The sequence below is a fragment of the Delphinus delphis genome, chromosome X, assembly GCF_949987515.2.
Source record: "Delphinus delphis chromosome X, mDelDel1.2, whole genome shotgun sequence".
Lineage (NCBI taxonomy): Eukaryota > Metazoa > Chordata > Mammalia > Artiodactyla > Delphinidae > Delphinus > Delphinus delphis.
The window spans coordinates 71318943-71333545 of record NC_082704.1 but is presented as its reverse complement, the minus strand read 5'-3'; the positions used below and the strand labels follow the sequence as shown (position 1 = coordinate 71333545).

Here is a 14603-nt window from a genome sequence, read left to right as displayed (position 1 = left end):
AATCCCAACTCTGCCACCCATTAGCCGTGCAACAGTGAATGTTGCTGACCTAACTTCTCTGGGCTTCAGTTTTCCCACTTGCAAAAATAGTATCCACCTCAGACGGTTGTGAAATAAATAGAGCTAAATTGCTTTAGCATGGTATCCTGGAAATATTCCATTAGAAGTATCTGCTGTTAAAATGACCTCTCCAGGAGGCTCCATCTAGGCACTGCTGATGTCTGACACTCTTATATACTACACTGCTTAGATGAAGTTTTCTGGCTATATCATGCTGTTTCAGATCTCCGTATCTTTGCTCATGCCATTCCCTCTGTTTAGAATGTCTCCATCCTCCTAGATCCAAAGAATGTCTGTCCTTTGAGATTCACTTTAGGTGACATCTCCTTCAGGGCTCTCACAGCCCACTGTCCTCATCTTGATTGACACCATTGGCAAGTCGAGTATATTGCAATTTTCTGTTTCTTATCTGCCTTTCCTACTAGGTGGTAAACAACTTCCAAGTGTGTGTGCCTCACACAGAGTAGATACTAATTATTTTTAATAGAACTGAGAGCCTCTAGCACTCTTTCATATAGTACTGGAGGCAGCTAAGTAAAAGGTGTACAGCGCTTTGGTCAGTTTGGCTGTGGGAGTGGGGAGATAAGGGAATGGAACAGCCCGCCACAAACACTAATTTTCAAAACCTGCCCAGGTCAAGTCCCTTGAGAGACTGACCCCATTAATAGGCAGGCTCCTGTCACTAACAAGGTAATTGACAGGGACAGAATCCTTAGACAAATTCTAATGAGGTCTGTTAAGCCCATGACAAAGGTTGGGTGCCATTCAGATGATAATGAACAGCAACTATTCACAGGCCTTTGGTATTGCTAGACTGATGATGGATCCCTTTTAACAGTTTAAATATTTCTGCAATTAACCCTTATTCTTTAGTGACAGAATATTTCAGATGTTAAAATGGAAAAGCAACTCCATGCTGCCACCGAGATCCAGAATGGCTAAACCACTAGTAACAAGGCAAGGACACTTGTGAGACAACAGCCTCCAGCATGTGTAAATGCTTATCTCCTTTTTTGAGCTTTGAAAGAAAGTGACTTTGGTTGAATATGCCAGAGCTCACTTAATCCGCATAACTCCAAAAGGCAGAGTATATTATCTCTGAAGCCTAGTTTCACAGAGGGTAAAGAACTTAGTTAAAGTCAAACAGTTTGTGAATACATGGCAATACAGGGATTCAAACCCATATCTGTTGGGCTCCAAGTCTTACAGTCATCCCATTGCATCCCACTGCCTGCTTGTCTAGTTCCTGTCAAGAAATCAGCCCCTATGGGGGCCCCTTTAGGCAAAAGCCACCTTCTGTTTCTCTGATGGAGGTTCAAGGTATTCCATTTAGGACACTCTTTTCATTCTTAGTCTTCTTATGAGATTTGAAAGGTAATCTATTCTTTGGGGAGGTTTCTTTCCATTTGACATCTCTCCTTTTTTATTATACATTTTGAAAATCATTAAGAGGCATAATTGTGGGTTAATAAGATGAATGAAACCAAAAATAAGGGCATCATGAGTAGTTAATTAGGTGGGAGTTTGTAATATGATTTGGAAGCAAAGAAATCTTAAATTCTTTAGTCCACTTAGACTAAAGAAAATAGATACAACTTCTTTTTTTTAACATCTTTATTGGAATATAATTGCTTTACAATGGTGTGTTAGTTTCTGCTTTATAACAAAGTGAATCAGCTACACATATACATATATCCCCATATCCCCTCCCTCTTGCATCTCCCTCCCACCCTCCCTATCCCACCCCTCTAGGTGGTCACAAAGCACTGAGCTGATCTCCCTGTGCTATGCATCTGCTTCCCACTAGCTACCTATTTTATATTTGGTAGTATATATAAGTCCATGCCACTCTCTCACTTCATCCCAGTTTACCCTTCCCCCTCCCCATGTTCTCAATGGATACAACTTCTTGAACATCAAAATTTAAACCAGAGTAGAGAGAGGTTATAAAAAGCCTCCAGTTTAGGAAAAAATAATTTTGATTAGATGGATTAGATCAGAGGTCATAAATTAAAATGCCTATAAAAACAGAACTACCTTATGATCCAGCAATCCCAATTCTAGGTATATATTCAAAGGAAATGAAATCAGTATCTCAAAGAGAATATCTGTACTCCCATATTCATTGCAGCATTAGTCACAATAGCCTAAGTGTCCTTAGATGGACAAACAGATAAACATATACACACAATGGAATATCAATAAGCTTTAAAAAAGAAGGAAATCCTGCCTTTTGCAACAACATGGATGAACTTGGAGGACATTATGTTAAGTGAAATAAGCCAGACACAGAGTAGAATGGTAGTTGCCAGGGGCTGGGGGAGGGGAAAATGGGGGAGATGTTGGTCAAGAGGTACACATTTTCAGTTATATAAGATGAGTAAGTTTTAGAGATCTAATATATAGCAATATGAATATAGTTAACAATACTGTATTTTGTGCTTGAAATTTGCTAAGAGGGTAGATCTTAAGTGTTCTTCATAGAAAGAAAGAAAGAAGGAAGGAAGGAAGGAAAGAAAGAAAGAAAGAAAGAATGAATGAAAGAAAGAAAGAAAGAAAGAAAGAAAGAAAGAAAGAAAGAAAGAAAGAAAGAAAGAAAAAGAAAGAAAGAAGGGAAGGAGGGAGGGAGGGGAGAAGGAAGAAAGGAAGGAAGGGAGAAAACGGTAACTATATGAGGTGATAGATATAGTAATTAGCTATATTGTGGCAATTATTTCACAACATATACATATACCAAACATCATTATGGTATATAAGTAATATACCATAAATATATACAATTTTTATTTGTCAATTATACCTCAACAAATATGAACAAATAAAAATAAAAACTGAATAAGTTCATTAAACTGGTTCCATCACTAACACGTTGTATGATTTGGGGCCTATCTTTTTCCATCCCTGGATATCTGTTCCCTCACCTATAAAATGAGGTGGTTATTGGGTAATCTAAAGAGTCTTTCAGCTCTGCCATTCAGTGACTCTAAGAAAGTCCTTCCCTTGAAAATAATGGAAAAAAGAAACAGTCACACATTACACGTCTACTGTTGGAAGAACATAGAACCATTTATTAAGTATGTCTGCCCTCCCCACTGTAAAGACCACGCCCCCAATACCCAAAATAACCAAAAAAACCCACCCCAAATCCCCAAAAAACAAATTAAAAAAAAAGAACTTGAATCAGAGCAAGCCTCTTGATTCAAAATATGGGAAACTTTAAAGGACAAATGACCTGTTTTCTTTAACAAATAAATTATAAGAAACAAGAAAGAGATGAAGAAGAAACTTACAGATTGGGAACATGGTAAAAACACAGAGGCCCTATCCTATCAAACTTTGGCCTCTGTGTTCTTTATTAGCCCTCCAAGTGATTCTGATACACACAAAAGATTGAGAACTACTGCTATAGATAAGGGATCACCAAACTATGGCCCTTGGGCCAAATCCAACCTGTTTTTGTAGATAAAGTTTTATTGGAGTATTGTTATGCTTATTCATTCACATATTATCAATGGCTGTTTTTGTATTATAAAGGTAGAACTAAGTAGCTGCAACAGAGTCCATATAACTCACAAAGCCTTCAATATGTATTATCTAATCCTTTCTGGAAAACATTTGCTGACCTCTGCTAGAGATTAAAAGAGACTTAAAAAACATCTGAAAAGATTCCTATGTGTGGACGTTATTTGGATCCTTATTAAAAAAAAATATATATATATATGACATATTTGAGACTACTGGAAAATTGAACACAGAATATTTAATGATATTAAGTAATTATTAAGTTTGTTTTCAGATGTGATAATTATATTGTGTTTATATGTACAAAGAATTTTCATTTTTCAATATACATACTGAAATATTTATGGATAAAATAATGTCTTAGATTTGCTTCACAATAATATAGGAGGAGGGGAAATGAATAGGGATATAGATGAAACAAGGTTTGCTACGTGTTGAAAATTGTTGAAGCTGGGTGATAGGCACATGAGAGTTCCTTACAGGCATATGAGAGTTCCTTATACTATTCCTTCAGACTCAGGATGCCACAAGGATTTAAAAAGTCCCCCACCCTCCTTCACAAGATTTTGGTTAAAGATTTAAGAGGATTATACCTGGATCAAGGTTGAGTAGAGGCCTTTCCAGCCAGAACGGAAAAAAGCATCTGAAGTGACAAAAACCCTTCTTAAGGACATTATTCCTAGGTACGGCCTTCCCTCTACTATTCAGAGCAACAATGGATCTGCTTTCATCACAGAAATAATGCAAACAGCAGATAAAGGTTTAGGTATAAAATGGAAACTTCACTCAGCATGGACACTGCAATCTACAGAAAGGGTAAGAAGATGAACCACACTCTGAAGAAAATGCTCGCCAAACGATGCCAGGAAACTCATCTAAAATGGAAAAAGGTCTTGCTGATTGCTCTCCTTTGTACACTGGTGGCCCCTAGAAGCGGGCTAGGTATACAGGATACCACTCTTACCTCCTAAGAGTAAAGAAAGAGAAACATTTCTAACACAGGAGGCAAAAATTAAACAGTATGTACAACAGATTGGTCAATTGTTAACCACTGCATGAGTTTGTATTCCACAGGTCTCCCCCTCACCTGGAAGCTCCCTTGCATCCCTTTAAAGCAGGAGACCCAGTGCTGCTGAAAGTGTGCAAAAGAGCAAGGGTGCTTCCCTGGTGGCACAGTGGTTAAGAATCTGCCTGCCAATGCAGGGGACATGGGTTTGAGCCCTTCTCCAGGAAAATCCCATATACCGCGGAGCAACTAAGCCTGTGCACCACAACTACCGAGCCTGCACTCTAAAGCCCAAGAGCCACAACAATTGACCCCACGTGCTGCATGTACGGAAACCCACGTGCTCTAGAGCCTGTGCTCCACAATAAGAGAAGCCTGCGCACCACAACAAAGAGTAGTCCCTGCTCACCGCAACTAGAGAAAGCCTGCATGCAGCAACAAAGACCCAACGCAGCCAAAAATAATAAATAAATTTTAAAAAAAGAGCAAGGATCTGAGCAGCAGCTTGAAGAAAAATGGAAGGGATCCTATGACATTCTTCTTACTACTCAGAAACTTTAAGTATTTGTTCTGACAAGCAGAATGAAAGTTCTGTTTTCTTATTCTTTCTCATACCTTTTATGTACAAAGTTATACATCCATATGCTGATCCTTTTGATAATTCTAACTGCCAGATATGTGGTCAGCTTCCTATTTCTGGGTCTTCAGGATTGCCTTAATGGGTTTTCCCCATACAGGAAATGGTTTGGAAACAACTGGCTACAACAAGTCTCTCTGAAGTACCAGTTCCACACTAGGCTTCAGACTTATTCCCTTGAATTCCTAAGGAAATGAGATCTTTTCTGTCTACTAAAGTTCCAGTTGTCATTCCTCTTACCTCTAACTGGGCCTGTTGCACCAAAATGGCAGACCAAGGGATTGAGATCTTAATCACATAAGACTCGGATCCAGGACTTGGAGCTCAAATATTGTAAATTTGGTATCTACTCCCCAAAATTTAGACACCCCATCTCAGCAGGAAGTAGAATGGTCATCACCCAGTTCCCTGAAAGATTTGGGGAAAGATAAAACCAAAGTGGGGATTAAAACCGAGTTCCCCTAAAACCAAGTTCCTCTGCTGAGTTTATGATTAACATCTCTATCCAAAATGATTGTTCCCTTTCTAATCTAATATCTGTTCTCCTCAAGATTGAGGAGGATCAAGTAAAAAGCGGGGAGTGAGACCAAGCAGGGCCCTGTGGGGCTCCCAGGCCTCCCCGTTTCTTGTAGGCAAGACTCCAGCCTGCATGACTTTCCCTGTGTTCCAAAGGGAGGGTTTGAACAGCTGCTAATCAAGGGAGAAGCAGCCAGACAACCACCTGAGGAAAGACTAAAGGAACCAGAGAAGCTCATCAAGATGATTACCTGAGACCAGATTAGAGGAGTGCAGGCCCTACACATAACCTAAGCTTGTCAGAGACCCCACCCTTGAACCACTGTTATAAAACCCTTCATCAAATCCTCTGGAGTTGTGACACATAGTTTTTCAGGCACGCACCAGCTGTGTCCCCCTTTGCCTAGCAAAATAATAAAGCTATCCTTTTCTATTCACCCAAAACTCGGTCTCCAAGGTTTGATTCGGCACTGGTATACAGAGAAGCTGAGCTTTTGGTAACATCCCAATTCCTGAAGATGATGCCCTTACGGGCAGACAGCTTTGGTTTCAACCATTGGTGTTATATTATTCATAATTTACTTTAAATACTGCAACATAGCCAGTACAATGTCCTAAATTTCATCAATGTCATCAATTGCAATCACACCATTATTTTAGTATGTACCACTGAGAAAGAAGAAACTTTCACTGTCAAATCATTATGTAATATTTTTGAAGACATTTTAAATAGAAAATAAACTCAACAATGAACATAATTTAACTAAAATGACTACAACATGAGCAGCTATGATCATGTTCATGCATGTAGACGTTATGATAATTAGATAAAAACTGCTATCTGACAACAGTGATTTTAAGAAACAATTGATTCTAAGATGCATCCAGAATTCAGGTTACAATTTGAAAAAGAAAAGTGCCCTTTAGAATGGATGAAATTTGATATATGTGTTTGTTAGTTTTCATGCACACCCTAGGACAGGTCAGTTATGGTTGTAGTATTCTAATTTTAAATGCATATTTACATACTCTAGGGCTGATTAATTAGTATTTAAAAGACTCTAATCAGAAGCCAGAGGGGCTACTATAAGCTTCAGCTAACCTCATCTCCAATCAACACCAATGGCTCTGTTAATTAGCATGGTTGGTGGCAAACTGACTTCTCATTGCTTAGATGTGTCAAGATAAATGGATTGTGGATTGGCTAGAAATATTGTATAGACATTCTCAAGCTTTCATTGACAGGTTAGAATAGAGCAATGATCAATCTTAACATCAGTAAGGTGGGTCAACTAATATTATGAATCTTCAGATGTGATGCAGCATAAGGTACACAAAATCACCTATGATGTGTTCTATCCCCAAAATAGTTAACTTGAATCCATCTAGCCTTAAAATACAACCTCTACTTTATAAGAAATAAAGAAAATAGGGGAACAAGCTGAAAAATACAATGACGAAAGTAGACAAAACTAGTGAGAGAGTGGTGTGGACATATATACACTACCAAACGTAAAATAGATAGCTAGTGGGAAGCAGCCGCATAGCACAGGGAGATCAGCTCGGTGGTTTGTGACCACCTACAGGGGTGGGATAGGGAGGATGGGAGGGAGGGAGATGCAAGAGGGAAGAGATATGGGAACATATGTATATGTATAACTGATTCACTTTGTTATAAAGCAGAAACTAACACACCATTGTAAAGCAATTATACTCCAATAAAGATGTTAAAAAAAAAACAAAAAAGACTCTACAGAAAAACAAATTTTTGGGTCAACTAAGGAAATGTTAATATGCTCTGGAGAGGTAGAACTTGTTGAACTGAAAAAAGGTGGAAATTGTTGAACTGAAAAAAGTTTGGTGTTACTGAACAGCATAACCTCAATTTGGTAAAAAATGTAAATGTGTTTGTGTGGGGTGTGTGTGTGTACATAAACACACACCCACACCCACAGAAAGATCCAGAAGAAAAAGCACGAATATATTAATAGTAGTGACTTTTGGATGCTGAAAATAGAAAGCTTTTATTTTTGTTTATTGACTTGTTTTGTTCTTCTATATTTTCCAATCTCTACAATGCAATGGTATTGCTTCAGAAATAACAAGTGCTATTATTACAAAAGTAAGAAGATTCTAATAAGCCTAAGAGCTCACACCCTATAGAATGGTAGCCGAAGCCTAGGATTGCAAAGGGGTCTTGGTCTTGCATTTGGGCATTAGATCATGGGATTTTATTGCCTGAACTACAATTGCGTTGCTGTATTATTATCTCATCTGTTTCAATTTAAACTTTAATGCATGATGCAGTCAGAGCAACTGAAAGGAAAGAGAGCTGAGACTTCACTGAGTTTACAGAACAGGTTGTACAACTGTTTTGAATCTGCTTCGAGATAAATACCTGCGTGAGTGGCAGAATTAGGCCTGAGGCTTGCTTGCATTGTATATGCCACTGGTCATGAGATTGTGGGGGAGGTAACCTGTACCGTTCTCCTACTTCAGATTAATGGAAGCAATAGGTAAAAAGCAAAAAGAATGGAATAATTGGGAATCTCAAATTGGCTGATGTCAATTTGTGTTTGCCAGTAATTAGCCTAGAAAATGGGCCAGCAGTGGGAACACACTAAGAAGGCATAAGTTATGATTATCATATAGCTTATGAAAGCAGTGGTTGGCAGGCAGAAAAATTATGTGAATTTTGAAAGCACATAGATTTTCTTCTCCTGTGTAAATTTCCCTGTTGGAACTAAGCCTATTTTATTTGCATTTTCCCTATAACTCTTGGTTATAAAGATACAAAAAAGTTGAAAGAATGGTACTATGAAAAATAATACTGTCTATACCTAAATTCAGGAATTAACATTTTCCTACATTTGCTTGTTCTCTCTGTATATTTTTTTTCTGAGCCCTTTAGAAGTAAATTGTTTCAACCCTAAATATTGTAGTATTCATCTCCAAATAATAAGCATGCTGTCCTACAAAACCACAATAACATTTTTATACCGAGGAAAATTTATAATAATTCCATATCACCTGATATCCGGTCCATATTCAAATTTTCTCAAATATCATGAAAAAAATATTTTATAGGTGGGTGTTTCAAATCTAGATCCAAAGTTCATACACTGCATTTGTTTCTGTTTCTTTAGCCTCTTAATACAAAACAGTACCACTAGCTTTTTTCCCCAGGGCATTGATTTTTATAAAAATTCCAAGCCAGTTGTCTAAAAGAATGTCAAAATTCTGCATTTTTCTATACCCTGTATTTCCTGTAAACTTAAAAGGCTAAATTTGATTGGGGTTAAACATTCTTGGCAAAAATATTTGTTTATGTTGTATACTTCTTACTGTATCCCATCAGAAGGTAGATAAGGTCAGTTTGTATCATTATTAGTGATGCTAAATTTGATCAATTAATTAAGGTGGTATTTGCCAGATAACTTCATTGTAAAGATATAGTTTCCATTTGTAATTAGTAAGTAATCTGTGGGTAATACTTTGAAACTATATGAATATCTTGTTCCTGAAAATTCTTTTACTCAGTGGTTTTGATCCATGCCTGAAACAGGGTGCTGAGGTTGCAAACTCGAAGTTTTTCTTTTTGCTTTCTTTCTTAAGTGTAGTTGATTTACAATATTAGTTTTAGGTGTACAACATAGTGATTCAATATCTTTATAGATTATACTCCATCCAAAGTTATAAAATATTGGCTATATTCCCTGTGCTGTACAATATATTCTTGTAGCTTATTTATTTTATAAATAGTACTTTGTACCTTAGTCCTCTACCACTATCTTACCCCTCTCCACTTCCCTCTCCCCACTGGTAACCACTAGTTTGTTCTCTACACCTGTGAGCCTGTTTCTGTTTTATTATGTACATTCGTTTGTTTCATTTTTTAGATTCCACATATAAGTGACAACATACAGTACTTGTCTTTCTCTGCCTGACTTATTTCCTTAGCATAATACCCTCCAAGTCTATGCATGTTGTTGCAAATGGCAAAATTTCATTCCTTTTATGGCTGAGTAATATTCCATTGTATGTATATATACCAGCTGCTTTATCAATTCATCTGTTGATGGACACTTAGGCTTCCACATCTTGGCTTTTGTAAATAATGCTGCTATGAACACTGGGGTGCATGTATATTTTTGAATTAGTGTTTTGTTTTCTTTGTATATATACCCAGGAGTGGATTATATGGTAATTCTAGTTTTTGTTTTTTGAGGAACCTCCAAATATTTTCCATAGTGGCTGCACCAATTTACATTCTCACCAGCAGCATACTAGGATTCCTTTTTGATGACAGTCATTCTTTTTGTTTGTTTGTTTGTTTAGCAAGAAGAAAAGAGTTTTATTTATCACTATGGATGATAAATGAAACAATGAGTAAATAAAATTATACTTTTAATATTGATTTACAGTATTTCAAATATCTCTGGGTGTTTATATTTAATCTACGTATCCATTCAGACTTCTTAAAATTATTTTCATGAGCTAATGATCCACACAGAATTTAAAAATTCACAGTATCCTTCAATTTTGTTTATTTTATTAAAATCCAGTCCTCGATCTAATTGCATTTCTTTTCTTCTTTAAAATATAAATAGTGGCACTTAAAATAACACTAACAATTGCAACAGATCCAACCACTGACAATACCAAGGTAGAAATGTTAACTCTGGGATTTGGATGACTTTCACCACGACTGGTGATCTGCTTGAGAAATAAACAAAGCTACTTGTGTAAAGTTGGATACTTTTGATGTCAAATTGCTTTAATCCACATTTTGAATGGCAATGAATATGTGGGTTTCATTTTCTTCTGAGATATTTCCTGGTTTGAATGCAAAGGTTTCCTTGGAGTTGGCCTCATTTGGTAGCAGATCAGTAGTGTTTACTTGCAGAGCATGGTCAAAATTATCCCTTAGCTCCAAAATTAGCTCCAGAATGTTTCCACTTATTCTTATGATATACTGTTGAACTTAGGGGAAAAAGTTACAAATTAAGTAGGAACTGGAGCATCCATTTAAAATTCCTTTTTATTAATTTTTCTCAAAAATATTTAGTTATGTCAAGCTTATACTCATATCCAAAGCCTTATTTATTTTTCTATAAAAGCTGAATTCTGATTTTTAAACTCTGCCAAATGCTACCTTCTCTGTATGAAAAGTGGTAGCAGGTTATAATGTGTCACATTTGATTGATTCAAAACATGAGATTATAAAATTAATACTTTTCTGAGCTATCAATTAAAAATTATTTTCCTCTTACTCATCCTTACACCCTTGCTTTTGCAATGAGTACCTTTCACTTAATCAACGCTGCATGACACTTTGTCCTTACCATTTACAACATCAAAATCATCTGGTGCTGTCCATGTTTTTTTAATAATTTTAATTGTAGTATAGTTGCTTTACAGTGTTGTGTTAGTTTCTGCTGTGCATCAAACTGAATCAGCTATACGTATGCATAGATCCCCTCTTTTTTGGATTTCCTTCCCATTTGGTCACCACAGAGCAGTGAGTGGAGTTCCCTGTGCTATATAGTAGGTTCTCATTAGTTATCTACTTTATACATAGTAGTGTATATATGTCAGTCCCAATCTCCCAATTCATCCCACCACCCCCATGACAGGTGTGAGGTAATATCTCAATGTGGTTTTGTTTGCTTTCTCTGATTATTAGCAATGTTGAGCATCTTCTCATGTGTCTGGTGATCTGTATGCCTTTGTTGGAAAAATATCTATTCACGTCTTCCCATTTTTTAATCGAGTTGTTTTTTCAATATTGAGTTACATGAGCTGATCATATATTTTAGATATTAACCCCTCATTGGTCATATCTTTTACAAATATTTTCTCCAATTTGGTAGAATGTCTTTTTATTTTGTCAATGGTTTCCTTCGCTGTGTGAAAGGTTATATGTTTAATCAGGTCCCATTTTTTTTGTTGTTCTTTTTTTTTTTTTGCTTTTGTTTACTTTGCCTTAGGAAACAGATCAAAAAAACCATTGCTACAATTTATGTCAAAGAGTGTCTTGCCTATGTTTCACTCTAAGAATTTTACAGTATCTGCTCTTACATTTAGGTCTTTGATCCATTTTGAGTTTATTTTTGTGTATGGTGTTAGAGAATGTCCTAATTTCATTCTCTTACATGTTGCTGTCCAGTTTTCCCAGCACCATTTATTGAAGAGACTGTCTTTTCTCCATTGTATATTCTTGCCTCCTTTGTCATAGATTAACTGACCATAGGTGTGTGGGTTTATTTCTGGGCTGTCTATTCTGTTCCATTGATCCATGTGTCTGTTTTTGTGCCAAGAACACACTGTTTTGATTACTGTAGCTTTTTGAAAACTAGTTTTTCTAATTCTATCATTCCTCCCACACTTATTAGCTGGTATTCTTCAGTAATAAAGGGCTTTCCTTACTCTAACTACCTCCCATGGATTTTTATTTATTCAAAATGTTATTATCAAATACAGCACTCATTGTTTTTGATGTTTCGGTTGCTCCAGATGTAATCAGTGTCAGCCTTTTCAAGCAGATTCCTGAATCTTTGTGACATGACCCTATTAATGCATGAGCTCTTCTTTGCTTACAAAGGTATACTTGATCCAAGACTCACCTTGTATTTTCCTTGCCCCAGACCTGGAATCAGCCAGTTCTCTAAGAAGACTTGGCACTTTTGAGAAGGGAATGTTATTTAGAGACAAAAGATCTGGGCACTACATGTGTTTATTGCTTTCTTGGGTAGAATCATCTCAAGACTCGTTAAGTGAATAGAAGATTTTGTTGTTTTGTTTTTAAATCATGAGTTCATATTGGCATTCTCAATTCAACTTTACCATTAGAGAATTTTTTTTTCTTTACATCTTGAATTTTGTATCCACATCTCTTTTTCTTACACCATAAACCTTGGCTTCTGATAATATTAATATATTTACTATTTTTTATTTTATCCTTATGAGATACATATACATAAAATAATTTCAAGTTATAATTATAATATTACTAGTACTAATAAACCTACTGGCTGATGCTTACAACTTTTTTTGCAGTTTTTCCTGTTTTTAGAATATATTTCATTAGCATGAATCAGAGGCTGTGTTGACAAGTTAGATGAAATAACTGTTTTCTCTGTATGACTATGCTATGAATTTGATAAACATTTAGATTCATTTGATTTTTTGCATTCCATTTTAGGGTTTGTAATGTTTTCCTTTTCATTTAATTTTACTTTTTGGATACCTAAAATATTAATATGGCTCAAAAGTCAAAACCATAGAAGGAGGACTCAGAGGAATCTAGCTCTCATCCTTGTCCCTTCCACCCTAGTCACCACCTATCCCCTGTAGAAAAGAAAAAAAAAAGAGAAGCCTCAATTAAATATAGTCAGGAGACCAGAAGGGGGAGCTCTTATACCCTGCCATGATAGCAGAGCCCAACAGGAAGAAAACAGATTTTTCTTTCCTGCCAAGGACCCAAGCCAATGAAAAGCTATGGACTCTTTGTTTACTATAGCCCTCCCAACTTCCTTTTCCCCTCTATAAAAGCATTGTCCTTCCCTTGTCAGGTGAGGACTTGCCCATTGTTTGGCATGGTTGCAGATTCCAAATTACAAATCTCTGCTCATCCCAAATAAACCCACCTTTGCTGAAGAAATATCTGGTAGTCTATTTCAGGTCAACACCTCCATAGTAACCATTTTCATTAGTTTGTTTTTATAACAGCTTTATTGAGATATATTTCATGTACCATAAAATTTACCCTTGTAAAAGGTACAATTCAGTGGTTTTTAATATATTCATAGAGTTGTCCAACAATCATCACTATCTAATTCCAGAACACTTTCACCACTCTAAAAAGAAACCCTGTAACCATTAGCTGTTACTTCCCATGTCTCAGTCCTAGGCAACTATTAACCTACATTCTGCCTCTATAGATTTGTCTTTTCTGGTCATTTCATAAAAATGGAGTAATGTAATATGTAGCCTTTTGTGTCTGGCTTCTTTCACTTAGCATAATATTTTCAAGGTTCATCCATATACTTGATTCCTTTTATGGCTGAATAATTTTCCATTGTATGTTTATACCATATTTTATTTTTTCCATTCAGCATTTGATGGTCATATGGGCTGTTTCCACCTTTGGACAACTATGGATAATGCTGCTATGAATATTTGTGTACAAGTTTTTGTACAGAAATTTGTAATGCATCTGGAAATCACTTCAAAAACAAAATTCATATTTTCCTCATTCTTTTTAATGACTATATAATACCATATTGCTTGAATATACCATGATTTACAAAACTAGTCACTTATTGTTGAATATTTATGTTGCTTCCAATATTTTGTTACTAAAAATTACACTGCACTGACACAAACTTGTGCATATGTTGTTTTGTATTTGTGGAGGTATATCTTCAGAGTAGATGCCTAAAAGTGGAGTTGCTGGGTTAAAGGATAATTGAAAATGCAGATTTGTTAGATATTGCCAAATTCCCGTCCTGTACGTCTGTGTTTGTATTGCATTAACACCAGCAATGTGTTGGACTCCCTGTGCCCCAAAGTCTCATAAACAGAATGTGGTCAAGCTTTAGGGTTTGCCAATAAATGGTATCTCAATGTAGGTTTAATTTGCATTTTTCTTATTACAAGTTAACTTGCACAGTTTTTCACATATTTAAGGTTATTTGTCATTCTAGTTCTGTGTTTTGTGTGTCTGTGTCTATTGTTCCTTTTGTTCTAAGGATTTTGAGGAGCAAGATTCTTCAAGTAAGGTAGATGGCCAGCCTTTTGGTGGAGGGAGGTAGGTGTCTCTCACTAACTGCTAGTAGGAGAATCTTCAATTGAATCCTT

General features: G+C 36.2%; 1 protein-coding gene across 1 annotated transcript in view; it reads right to left on the bottom strand.

Annotated features, from left to right (window-relative positions):
* Nucleotides 1-14603, bottom strand: part of OPHN1 (oligophrenin 1) — a 599190-nt gene that overhangs the window by 121620 nt on the left and 462967 nt on the right. The window lies entirely within an intron of this gene.